Genomic DNA, 13,490 nt, shown 5'->3' with positions numbered 1-13,490 from the left:
GCGTTTAGACTCATGAGGCTTAACCAATTACAGAAGAATATAATACAAATAGTTTTTAATGGACATAGAATTTAAATTCAGATTTTAATGAACTAACTTCTGACACTGTAGAGTACATAATGTAGTCAGCATTTTGCAAATGTTGGAGTGTATACTTAGTAATGGAGTTGGTTAATAAATGTCAATGCAGTGAGACTGAGAATGGGATAGATTAAAACTTTCTTTTATTCTTCTTGCCAGCTCTGTGGCTACATGGGTGTGAACTGGAAAGAGGCAGAAGGGATCTATTTTTCTGTTTAGTGCCAATGAGCCCCCATGGATCTACGCAGGGTGCTTTGTGCAGATGAAGGTAAAATCCCTCCCTGAGAGCAGGTCTGTGCTCAACGGGTGTCGTTGTTTTCTCCATTCACAAGCGTCAGGTGGAGCTTGGGTGGAAACCACCTTGATTCTTCAGGGCAGCTGCTCTGGTTTGTTCCATTTTTAGAGTTAGATTGTTTCCTTTAAGAGCCCTCTACCTCACAGTAACAGACTCTGATTTGGAATTTGCATTCATTGTTTATTTTATTTTGTTTTTGCCCAAATAAGAAATTGCACATTTTTCTTTGCACTCTAAAGTCAAAAAGCCGAAGTGGGAATCATTATAAATGCAACATTTGAGTTCCTGTTATAGCTCCTTGTTCTTGGAAATGTTTCATTTGCATCAGGGTCGTGCCAGACATGGTAACGAAGGCCCTAAACAGAGGGAGAACCGTCAGGGACTGCTGTGTGAGGAAAGCGTGGACTTTCATCCTGAAAAATGAGTGTATCCATAACAATATCCTCAAACATAGACAGCTCTGATTAGTGCTCCATGAGCCCTCTCTCTAAAAACATCTGAAAATGCATCACTCTTCCCGGGGCTCACATGAATGGGGTAAATCCTTACGAAGGAGGGGCCTTGGTGCTCAGGAGGTGAAGCGCACGCCATTCTCCAGGTGTGCACGTGGGTCCGAGGAATCAGGAGCTCAGGCTGCACAGCCCTGCTGCTGCCAATCACTGCTCACAGCCCCTGAGCCCTGCTCAGAGGCAGCAGCATTTCCTACTAGGGGCAAGGTGCAGCAGTCACCAGGACACCCTGGCTCTTATTTGCAACTGCTGCGTTATCTAATAGCCACCCATGGCTTCATGAGGACGGATGCTCACAGCCTCCTGCAGAGCAGCCTCCAGGTTCCAGCCCCACAGGGAAGCGTCTGCTGTGACTTCCACCCACACAGCATCTGCTTCCACAAAATCACCCTGAATGGCAAAGGCTAAACACTTTGGTAATCCAAAACAGTAAACCCCAATTATGGTACTCATAGTCCAATTTCTAAAATTTTACACCACAGCTGTTGAAAAATTCTAATGTTTATTTCACTGCCAGAATCAGCAGGGTAATGGACGTTTCAGCAATAAACATCACGAGCAACACATGAAATCTAATTAGCATCATTCCAATTTGCAACAGTTAAGTAAGTTATTACTCTGGGCTTTCTTCCCCCTAGATACCAATGCTTAGATTCTCATAAAAATGTCAACTCTAGAAAAATCCTCTTTCCACTTCCAATTTTTTCTAATTCAATCTGTTTTCTAGTATTTCTTTAGAAACAAACTAATGAAATTCTCTATCATCCAGCTGTATGTACAACAGAGTGAGCTTTGTGACGCCCTCTGCACAGGAGCAGTATCTGTGGGACAAAAGAGTAGGACTCTGTCACCATGATCACAGATGAAGGATGCTGGGACACTCTGTCAAAGGAAACTCAGAACTCCACATAGGACGCTTGACTAAGGTCCCAGGTACTGTCACCATGACTGTCACCCACAATTTTCGCAGGAGGGAGACACCAGTAGGAAAGAGAACAGCCCCTGTGATGTCAGGGCCAACCTGTCTCCAGCCTCCGTTCTGCTAAGTAACTCTAGAAGTTCCTCTCCTGTCTCTGCCCAACTGACCACGTGTCAGATGCCTGGAAAAATGGAACACAGACTTGATGATGATTCCCGGTTCTGAGCTCATGTCTCTGTGCTCCCAGGCTGTTGAACAGGCAGGACCCCTGGGCTTCTTGGATTCAAGCACACAGTTAATAATACAAACCCTGACAGCCTAGGCTTGAGCTGGGGTTCGTTGGGGGTGGGTGGCAGTGGTAGGGGAATAACTTGGGAAACTTATTTAAGCTGCCTGGGTCTGAATTTCCTTGTCATAAAATAGGGAAAATAGTTGTACTTACATGGCACATCTGTGATGTGAATTAAATATCTGGCACCTAGAAAAGTGCCTGGCCCCCAGGATTTGGTGTGTGAAGAGTCCAGGTATTGGTACAAGTCCATGTCCACTGTCTTCCCTGATCCCCAAACCCAGCTGCACCCGTTAGTAACTAAAAGGAGGCAGGCAAACGGGATGAGTGACAAGCAGCAGTGGTTGCCAGAGGTAGGTCCAGGGACTGTATTTCTTAAGACATTCTGGATCAGGAATAATTACATAGAATGGAGCCAATAATTCCAAATCCATCTATTTAGTTAATAAGCTTTTATTTAGGGCATGAAGGTGCCCCAGGCACTTACATATATTTAATAATTTAGTCTCCTCACAACCCATGAGAAATAAACATACTGTACTATCATTATCTACAAAGAAACATGGAATAAGACCCTACAGAGAGCCTCCAGCAAAAGGATGTCTGTGATCATTGTATATTTTTCAAAACATGTTCAATGACAAAAAACAACCAGCTTTATAAAGTGTATGTTAAACTGTGATATAACTAGCGGTGCATCTAAGAGTGAAACAATGAACATTAAAAATGAAAGGATCCTTGGAAAATAATCCAGCCCACCTTTAGTCTCTGTTTTGGTACAATTAGTCTCTCTTTTTGTAAGGCATGTTTTTGTTCCTTCACAATGTACTATTTATAGCAAACAGCAATATTTCTACCTTTCCATCCTTCTGTCCTCCCTGAAAGCTAACTCTCTAGAGGGAGAGAAGACAATATGGGGTTTGATGCAAGGCAGTGCCCCAGCGCCAGGGCAGAGGGATGCACAGGCCTTATAGGAGCCCTTAGGGGCAGTGAGTGGGGCAGCTGCACAGACGCAGACTTGGCGCCGTTCAGAAGGAGGGACATTCCAGGTGCTGGGCGAAGCAGAGGAGGTGCAGCCCTGGGGCAGGGCACAGTGAGGCTGGGCATGCGGCGGGCTATGGGCACCTTCCTGCTCGGGGGCTTCTGAGCCTCCACTTGTTGAAAAATAGAAAAAAGCCAAGGCTCAAGCCAGTAGGGGAAGGAACCGCAAAGGTGTTTTTGCATGGTTAAAACAAAGAGATGATCGAAATATGATTTCATGGATCTGTGGTTTATCCCCATGAAAAGAGAATTTTTTTCTCAGGTTCAGAACTCTTAAAGAAGATAGCATGGTGAACAAATCTCCCAGGGAATCCACTTGAGAGATGAGGCACACTGACCACAGATGAGTGAGGTCCTCAATTATTAAAGTCTAGTTGCTCCATTAGGATGAAAGGCTCTGTGGGAAGTAACTTCTGATTAAAGCTTGAGGTGTTCCTTTATACTAGCAGTTCTTGAGGGAAACTGGCTTGGCCATCACAGTGGAGACTGGAGAAGGCTGGGGTGGTCCCTGGATACTAGAGGGAAGTTGGGGAGAAGTGGTGGACAGTGCAGCCCTCTCACAGCACAAGCTCCTGGTCATCGGAGAATGGCTGACAGAGTAAACTCTGCCATGACCTAAGCTCTTAAAGCGTCTGTCAAACTCTTAGGTTTATTGGACTTGGGAGTCCAGTAGTCGAGCTCAGTAACCCATACGGGGTCTGATAAGCTGTGATGTCACATTCCCGATGGGAGGAGGAGTAGCTCCAAGTTCTCATGTATGGGGTCTTGTTCTCCATGGGAGGGGGAAATACACTTCCAGTCCTTACTGCAGCAAGGCATATGTTCTCCAAAGGACCACTGGAATGGCTAGAGAGTAGAAAACAGAGTTTTATTGGCAATATCAGTTTGCAACCCAAGGAGAGATCATCTCTGGTGAAAACCGAAAGTGCTCTCTTTGAAGAACAAAGAAGATTAGAGGTTTTATAACAAAGAGAAATGTTATGTATTCCTCTTTGAGTAAGTTCATTGGCACTAGGAAGGGTTTGGGGAGCTGGCAAGCTCTGAATGATGAGCAAAGGTGGTGGGAAAAATTAGTCACAGAGTTGTAGCAAGTTATCTCAGAAGCTACGGATAAAACTGGTCTCAGGTGGCAACAATCAGTTCCAGCAGTCAGGCTTGCAGAGAATTACATTTTTAGAGCAATGTTTTATACCATGAGTGCTTTATCCCCTGGCTTCTCAACTCTGGTTTAGTTGGATGTGATAAGAATCACATGAACATGTACATTTTTGCAGCACTATGTTCAATAGCAAAGACTTGGGACCAACCCAAATGCCCACCAATGATAGACTGGATAAAGAAAATATGGCACATATACACCATGGAATACTATGCAGCCATAAAAAATGGGTTCATGTCCTTTGCAGGGACATGGATGTAGCTGGAAACCATCATTCTCAGCAAACTAACACAGGAACAGAAAACCAAACACCGCATGTTCTCACCATAAGTGGGAGTTGAACAATGAGAACACGTGGACACAGGGAGAGGAACGTCACACACTGGGGACTGTCAGGTGGTGGGGGCAAGGGAAGGGGGAGCATTAGGACAAATACTTAATGTATGTGGGGCTTAAAACCTAGATGATGGGTTGATAGGTGCAGCAAACCACCATGGCACATGTAACAAACCTGCATGTTCTGCACATTTATCCTGGAACTTAAAGTAAAATTAAAAAAAGAAAAAGCTAGTAACTGGTCTCAGGGCATCTAGAAACAAACAAACAAACAAACAAAAAAAGAATAACCCAATTTGTATGATCAACCTTCACAAATGTATCATTCAGGTAGCAAACTATGTAAATGTTTGGAGTAATTTCAAAGCTGCATAACCAAAGGAGAGCAGCGGGGCCCAGAAGGGCAGAAGACAGGAACAGGCAGGGACATGCCCAGGCAAAGCCCTGTGGCAGCTTAGCAAGTGTTGAGGACCTGAATCCACGTGTGATACACCTGAAAGAGAAAAGCACTTTCTTTTTTTTCTTTCTTTTTTTTTTTTTTTTGTGACAGAGTCTCACTCTATCGCCCAGGCTGGAGTACAGTGGCGTGATCTTGGCTCACTGCAAACTCCACCTCCCGGGTTCAAGTGATTCTCCTGCCTCAGCCTCCCACCCAAGTGGCTGGGATTACAGGTGAACGCCACCACGCCTGGCTAATTTTTTGTATTTTAGTAGAGACAGGGTTTCACCATATTGGCCAGGATGGTTTCGATCTCCTGACCTGGTGATCCCCCAACCTCGGCTTCCCAAAGTGCTAGGATTACAGGCGTTGAGCCACCGCGCCCGACTGAGAAACTTTCTGAGGCTGCTTAGGTGCTACTTCATGCACAGGCCCAGGACACTAGGCTGGAGAAGTTGTTCGAAAGTGATTTGTGGGTCCTCTTGTTTATTCACACTCCAGTGACAAAGGCACAGTGGAAAATCTTCTTTATTAAAGTAGCTGTGTTTGTCTGTTGGGCCACCTTAACAAAGTACCAGAGAGTGACCTAGACATCAGGAGTTTATTCTCACGTGATTCTGGAGGCCGGAAGTCTGAGACCGTGATGTCAGCAAGGATGGTTTCTCCTGAGGCCTCTCCTTGGCTGGCAGGTGCCATCTTCCCACTGTGTCTTCACACCAGCTTCCTTCTCAGCATGTCTGTATCCTAATCTTTTCTTAGTAGGACACCAGTCCAATTGGATTAAAGCTCACCACATGACCTCATTTTAACTTAATTACCCCTTGAAAGACCTTATCATCAAATACAGTCATAGTCTAGGGTACTGCAGGTAAGTGTTTCAACAAATGAATTTTGGGGTAGGATACAATTCATCCCATAGTAGTGAGATAATTTTATTTATAAAAAGGTAGTTATAGGTCAAGAAATGCACCTGGAAATTAAACTTTTATTTGGAAATAAGAACCCATTAAGAACCCAGTTAGGCCCATACAGGCTAATTGCCTGATAAAGATCCACAAAATCTTGCCTGTATAAGTGCCTTCACACTCCTCCAATGCTTTACTGCCAAAAGCCAACATTTTGTGAATTTGGAGTGATTGGATTCAGAGCAAACTTTCCAGCTATATGTGAATTTTTTTTGTTACTGATGCCTTATTTAGTAGATCAACCCAGCAGAACTTAATTATTGTTTAAAATGCTTTTTAAAGAAATGATCAAAATGTATGTCGTGGTGTTATAGGGGTAGAGGGGGAATTTCATCATTATCCTGTTCCCAAGCTTGCATCTTTTTAAAATTATTATTATTTCAGTAGCTTTACGGGGTACAAGTGGGTTTTGGTTACATGGATGAATGGTATAGTGGTGAAGTCTAAGATTTTAGTGCATGAGTCACCTGAGTAGTGTTAGTTGTACCCAATATGTAGTTTTTTAATCCCACATCCCTCTCCCAGCGTTTCTGCTTCTAAGTCTCCAATGTCCATCATAACACTTTATGTCTTTGCCTACCCACAGCCAAGCCTGCAGCTTAAAGGAGTTTCCATGAGATAGGAAAACAGCCTGTTCTGATTATTTCTCCAAGTCCAAGACAGAGGTACGGATGTGGTAACCTGGATCTGGAGAAAAAAATTCCATTAGTTTTGTTCCAGTGGTTTCTGTCCTCTATGTCAGTTAAAATCTAAGAAAAAGCAGTTATTCCATCCTAATGATTTAAGAATGCTTATCAGAAAATGTATTAGTGAGCATGGAATTTAGTAAGTATTTGGAGTCTGGAAATGATCTTATATATAAAATGACATTTAAAATACTTTCCTACCAAAAATAAATCACATGGATTTACTAAATAATATAGAATGAAAGGTAGTAACACATATTATTTTTCATTTCAACAGATTTGGGTTAACATTTTGGTCACATTTTTCTCTAATTAGCATTTGAGTGTTAATGTGAGCTTTCCATAAATAGGTGCAAGTTACTTTACCTTTTCCATTGGTTCCCCATGAGATATCATTGTTGTTCTTACATACACATGAATCTATTGAGCCCTATTCTGTATGTGATGCTAAATAATCCTCCCAGCCTTGGGTCTCAGACTTCCTGCTCATGTTAAATATTTACTCCTCTTAGTAAGAGGAGTAAACAAAATCACAGATGAAAAGCACTTTGAAGAACTCAGAAGATGTTAGGGCAAACTTTCTTTCCCTGTCCTCCTGTTTTCCATGTGGACGCTTCCCTAGTGTAATCCTGGCCATCCCTTTTCCTCGGATAGGAGTGAATTCTCTGATTAATCAATACCAAGGATCTGGCATCCATCTGTTTACATACCTTGATTCGGTGCAGTTAATGATTTGTTTTATTTTTATTTTTGAGAATAATCAATAGCAAGGATCTGGCATCCATCTGTTCACATACCTTGACTCGGTGCAGTTAAGGATTTATTTTATTTTTATTTATTATTTTTTTGTTTTGAGACGGAGTCTCGCTCTGTCGCCCAGGCTGGAGTGCAGTGGCGCGATCTCGGCTCACTGCAAACTCCGCCTCCCGGGTTCACGCCATTCTCCTGCCTCAGCCGCCCGAGTAGCTGGGACTACAGGCGCCCGCCACCACGCCCGGCTAATTTTTTGTATTTTTAGTAGAGACGGGGTTCAACCGTCTTCGCCAGGATTGTCTCGATCTCCGGACCTCGTGATCCGCCCGCTTCAGCCTCCCAAAGTGCTGGGATTACAGTCGTGAGCCACCGCGCCCGGCCGTCTTTGTCCATCTTAATGAAAACATAATTTGCAGCAATAATATTGAGATTCACCTGGTGTATTAATATTTTAACAGAAATTTAATGAACTGAATTACAAGCTATCAGGTAAATCAAGTAGGCCACAGGTTCAGTAAAAAGGAAAGCACCTTCTGAACGTTGATCCTAATACCTGTGAGCATTCATGCTCTGAAATTATAGCTGAGCGCAACTGTGTGCCAGATGCGGTCCTACGTGCAGGGATGTACAATGCCCAAGGAACTGCCGGTGCCGGGATCTGGGCTTGTCAAAAGGTGACTTCGGTGTATGTGAGGAGACCTATCATGGGGGACACACTGGAAAAACCACGAAGATGGTCCAGCGCAATCAGTGAGGTAAATGCATGGGGAGGTGGAGAGCGAGGGCTGCAGAAGGAACAGAGGCTCCATATAGGGAGCCCAGAGTGGAGAGAAGCTCCTGGAGGGAGGGGCTGTGGAGGTCCTGGTGGAAGAAAGCCCTGGGAGCCCGGTGGTTGTGGATTAGGGTCAGGAGGGGATCAGCGAGTGAAGAGAAGCGTTTCAAGGAGTGAGTGTGTGTGTGAGTGTGGATGTGGGTGTGTGTTTGTGACAGTGTGAGTTTGTGTGTGTGTGAGAGTGTGTGAGAGACTGTGGTGTGTGTAATGTGAGTGTGGGTGTGGGTGTGTGTGAGTGTGAGTTTATGTGTGTGTGTGAGAGTGTGTGAGAGACTGTGGTGTGTGATGTGTGTGAGTGTGGATATGGGTGGTTTGTGTTTATGTGGCATATGTGAGTATATATGGAGTGTAGTGGGCTTGGTGTGTGAGTGTGGTATGAGTGTATATATGGGGTATCCATGGTGTGTGTGTGTGGAGTATGTGATGTGTGTGTGGTATGTGGGTGTATGGGGGATGTTTGTGGTGTGTGTGTGTGAAATGTATGTGAGTAGATGGTGAGTGTGATGTGTAGTGTAAGTGTGTGATATGTGTGTTGTGTATGTGAGTGGTACATGAGATGAGTGTGGTATGAGGATGTGTGGTGTGTGTGTGTGTAAGTTATGTGTGGTGTGTCTGTGGTATGTGAGTGTGAGTGTATGAGGCATGGCGGTGGTATGTGTGGTGTCTGTGTATGTGGTGTGTGTGTGTGAGTGGTGTGTGTTTGGTGTGTGTGTGAGTGGTATGTGTTTGAGAGTTTGTGTGATGTGTGTGGTGTGTGTGATGAGTGTGTGTTCACGGTGTGTGTGTGTTCTATGTGTGGTATGTGAGTGTGAGTGTATGGGGAGTGTTTTTGGTGTGTGTTTTATGCATGTGGTGTGTATGGTTTGTGTGTATGTGGTATGTGTGTGAGTGGAGGTGGTGAGTGTTGTATTTGTGAGAGTATGCGTGATGTGCATGTGGTGTGTGTGTGGGTGGTATGTGTGGTATGTGTGGTATGTGTGGTATGAGTATGTGTCTATTGGGGTGTCTATGGTGTGTGTGTGGAATGTGTCAGTGTATGGTATTGTGTGATACGTGAGTGTGAGTGTATGCGAGAGTGTTTGTGGTGTGTGTGTGTTGCATGTGGTGTGTGTGGACGTAGAAAGTGAGTGTTTAGGGTGTGTGAGTTTGTGTGATGTGTGTGGTGTGCATGTGGTATGAGTGTGCATGTATTGGGGTGTTCATAGTGTGTGTGTGGAATGTGTGTTTGGTGTGTGTGGTAAGTATGTTAGTGTAGGTTGTGGGTGTGATGCGTGTGTGGTGTGGGTGTGGTATTTGTGGTATGAATATGTGTGTACTGGGGTGTTCATGTGTGTGATGTGTGTGGAATGTATGAGTTTTTGGTGTGTGGTGTGTGAGTGTGTGGGGGCTGTTTATGGTGTGTGTGTGTGTGTGTCTGTGATGTGTTGTGAGGGAAAGTGTGAAATGTTTTGCTGGGAAAGGAAGATCATCAGGTAAGAGAACTGTAGCAAGGTTACCGTAGCAGCAGGACAGCAAATAGATCATGAGGTGCATTTACAGGGAGACCAAAGCAGTTATTACTGGCAAGTTGACCCAAGTAACTGAAATCTGCAAAGCTTATGATTGACAGAGGAATTACAGAAAGTCAAAATACACACATGCACAGTAAGACTTTCTGATTCTGTACCATAGGCTTCTTTTTAATATTTTTATTTTGTAACATTATCTTAATAGCACATTATTAATAATATTTTGAATAATGAAAATTCCCAGTACAAACATTTTTCCCTAAACTATTGCTTATCTGGTGATGCCACCCAAGGTCAAGGACCAGGGTCACATTTCTGTTTTTATACTTCAGGTCAATAGGAGCAATATCAATGGCTAACAGTTACAGAAAATCTATGTTCCAAGTCTTATTTACATATATAAATTAATTTAATCTTCATAACAGTCTATAAGGTAGGTCACTATTATTATCTGTTTTTAGACACTAGGAAACTGTGACACAGAGAGGAAAAGTAAGTTACTCACTATCACACAGCATGAAGCTGTGGAATGAGAATTCCAACCCAGACATTCTGCTTGCAGCCACCCCACCCCAATGTCTACCAGAAAGTGTGGTTCAGTATTTTGAAAGAATGCTGGTGGATTCATCTTCATTTATATACCTCCACTGTGCCTCTTGTATGTAATTCTGAACATAAAATTAGAAACAACCTTCACCTGAAAATAGAGATATTCCCTCAGCAATAGCATAGGCATGTCATCATGCCCTTGAGCTAGCTAGTCATAAAAATTCTTACAGATCACACAGCAGGTTTTGTAGACAATAATGACCAGCCATGGGCAGACACAGAACTCCCCAGCCCAGACTAGTAGGGTCAAGTCCGCAAGCACAACGGAAGCTCCTTCTTGCCGAGACAGGTGACTGGAAACAAGACCATGGTTCCCACGCCCAGAGGCAGTTGCGACTCAAGTGTGTTTAGTCTCCTGGGCCTGGAGGAGAGTAATGGGCAGCCCGCTCGGCTGTTATGGCCGTCTGCCCGCCTGCGGTCTCTGCCCTGATGCGCATGGTCCCTTCCTTCCTAGTCAGACCGTGTTCCAATCACCTAGTTCTAATCGGCCTTGCCCCAGGTGCATCAGATGCTGCTTCAAGTTTCAATTACACTGTATAAACCAGGTTTCTGGAGAATTCCAGCCACACAGTGACCCGAGGCACTCACCCCGGACCCTGCATATGGAACCTGACTCAGATCTATGTTGTATTCACAGCACCTGCCTAGTGATGGCAATTTTGTCCAACAGCACCTGCCTTCCCTCTCTGGCTCTTTGCTCTTGGGTAGTCTCCCTGACACCTGGCCTTTGTGTCTACCCCAGGAGCTCCCAGCAGCGCTGGTAACAGGCACCAAGCTTCTGAGTAAAGCCTTGGGCCATAAGTCATGTCATTCATTTTACTACTGGCGGAAGATAAAACACCAAAATTCAGCCAAAGAACTGTTCCTTGGAGAAGTGCCTCAACATTTGGAGGGGTGAGGTATACTCACAGGAAATTTTATTTTTATTAGGCTTTCCACAAAATATTAATGAAATACTCATAGTGATTCTCCATCTTCCATTTATATTAAAAAAAGTATATTTTAAATGTATCAATTTTGGCTGGGTGCAGTGGTTCACTTCTGTAATCCCAGCTCGCATCTATAATCCCAGGCTGAGGCAGGAAGATCACTTGAGTCCAGGAGTTTAAGACCAGCATAGGCAACAAAGTAAGACCCTTCTCTTAAAAAAAAAAAAAATTAAAAAACCAAATAACTAGCCAGGCATAGTGGCACATGCCTGTGTTCTCAGTGAGGTGGAAGAATTCCTAAATCCTAGGAGGTTGAAGCTACAGTGAGCTATGTTCATACCACTGCACTCCAGCCTCAGTGACATAAATTAAACCCTTTCTTTTAAAAAAAGGAAATGCTAGAAATCAAAACACTGCAACAGAAATGAAGAATGTCTTCAATAGATTTATCAGTGAACTGAACACGGTCAAGAACAACATCAGTCATCTTGAAGATACGTCAATAGAGACTTCCCAAACTGACATGCAAAGAGAAAAAAATAGGAAGAAAAAACAGAGTATTCAATAATTTTTGTAGCACGTAGCACATGCACAATGGGAATGCTAGAAAGAGAAGAAAGAGGAAAAAATGCAGATAAGTATTTGAAGTAATATTGACTGAGAATTTTCCAACATTAAGTGTTGAAATCACAAATACAAGAAGTCCAGAAAAATACCAAAAATATATACACATATGCAAATTATATTTCAACTTCAGAAAATCAAAGAGACAAATTGTTGAAAGTGAATGGAATAAAATACTTGGTTTATAAAGAAGCAAGAATAGGATTTACAGAGAACTTCTTCTCAGAAACCATCCAATCAAAAGAGAGTAAGGTGAAATATTTAGAGTGTTGAAAGAACAATATAATCAACTGATATTTTTTGTATGTAGTAAAATTATCCTTCAAAAGTGAAGGAGAAAAAATACTTTCTCATACAAACAAAAACTGAGGAAATGTGTCATGAATAGTCCTACTTTTTAAAAAATTTCAAAGAAGAGTTTCAGGAAAAAGAAAAATTATAAGAAATTTGGATCTACATAAAGAAGGGAGACCTTAGAGAAGGAATATATGAAGATAAAATAAAATCTCTATTTTGCTTCCTTTTATATAATCTAATGGATAAGAAGAAGACAATGAAGAAGGAGGAGGAGAAGGAGGAATAGAAGGACGAGAAGGGGATGAAGAAGAGGTGGAAAGAGGATGGGAAATGAAGGAGAGGAGACAAATGAGAAACAGAGACAGAAGACAAAAATTACTAATATCAGAAATGAAAGGTTATCAGTATTGATGCCACGGGCATTAAAAGGATAATAAATGAACAGTATAAACACTATGTGCTCACAAATTTGATTACTTGGTCAAAATGGATCCATATCTTGAAAGACATAAACTACCAAAACTCCCTTAGTTTGTTCAGGATGCTATACCAAAATGCCATAAACTGGGTGACTTATAAACGCAGAAACATTTCTCATAGTTCTGGAAGCTGGGGAATCCAAGATCAATTCTAGGCAGCAGCAGATTTCATGTCTGCTAAGGACTCACTTTCTGGCCCATGGAAGCCATCTTTTCAATATGTTCTCACATAACCGAAAGGGTGAGGAACCTTTCTAAAAAAAAAAAAAAAACCACTGGCCTGGCGCCGTGGCTCACGCCTGTAATCCCTGCACTTTGGGAGGCCAGAGGCGGGCGGATCATGAGGTCAGGAGATCGAGACCATCCTGGCTAACATGGTGAAACCCCGCCTCTACTAAAAATACAAAAAATGAACCGGGCATGGTGGCGGGTGCCTGTAGTCCTAGCTACTCGGGAGGCTGAGGCAGGAGAATGGTGCGAACCTGGGAGGCGGAGCTTGCCGAGATCACACCACTGCACTCCAGCCTGGGCGACAATGCGAGACTCTGTCTCAAAAAACAAAAACAAAAACAAGACAAAACAAAACAAACAAACAAAAAAACCCCACTAATCCCACCTACAAGGGCTCCATTCTCACGACCTAATCACTTCTCAAAGGACCGCAAATACCATCACATTGAGGATTGGTTTTGGCACATGAATTTTGGGGAGACACAAAAATTTAGTCCATAGAACTTACA

General features: G+C 43.1%; 1 long non-coding RNA gene across 1 annotated transcript; it reads left to right on the top strand.

Annotated features, from left to right (window-relative positions):
- Positions 1-235: 235 nt before the first annotated feature.
- Positions 236-4,880, top strand: LOC129048075 (uncharacterized). Its single transcript, XR_008510106.2, has 3 exons — positions 236-349; positions 1,403-1,490; positions 1,655-4,880. It is a non-coding gene; the product is annotated as an uncharacterized LOC129048075 (long non-coding RNA).
- Positions 4,881-13,490: the final 8,610 nt, after the last annotated feature.

The sequence above is a fragment of the Pongo abelii genome, chromosome 13 (genome assembly GCF_028885655.2).
Source record: "Pongo abelii isolate AG06213 chromosome 13, NHGRI_mPonAbe1-v2.0_pri, whole genome shotgun sequence".
Lineage (NCBI taxonomy): Eukaryota > Metazoa > Chordata > Mammalia > Primates > Hominidae > Pongo > Pongo abelii.
The sequence above is the reverse complement of the archived record's forward strand: the minus strand, read 5'-3'. Positions and strand labels throughout refer to the sequence as shown.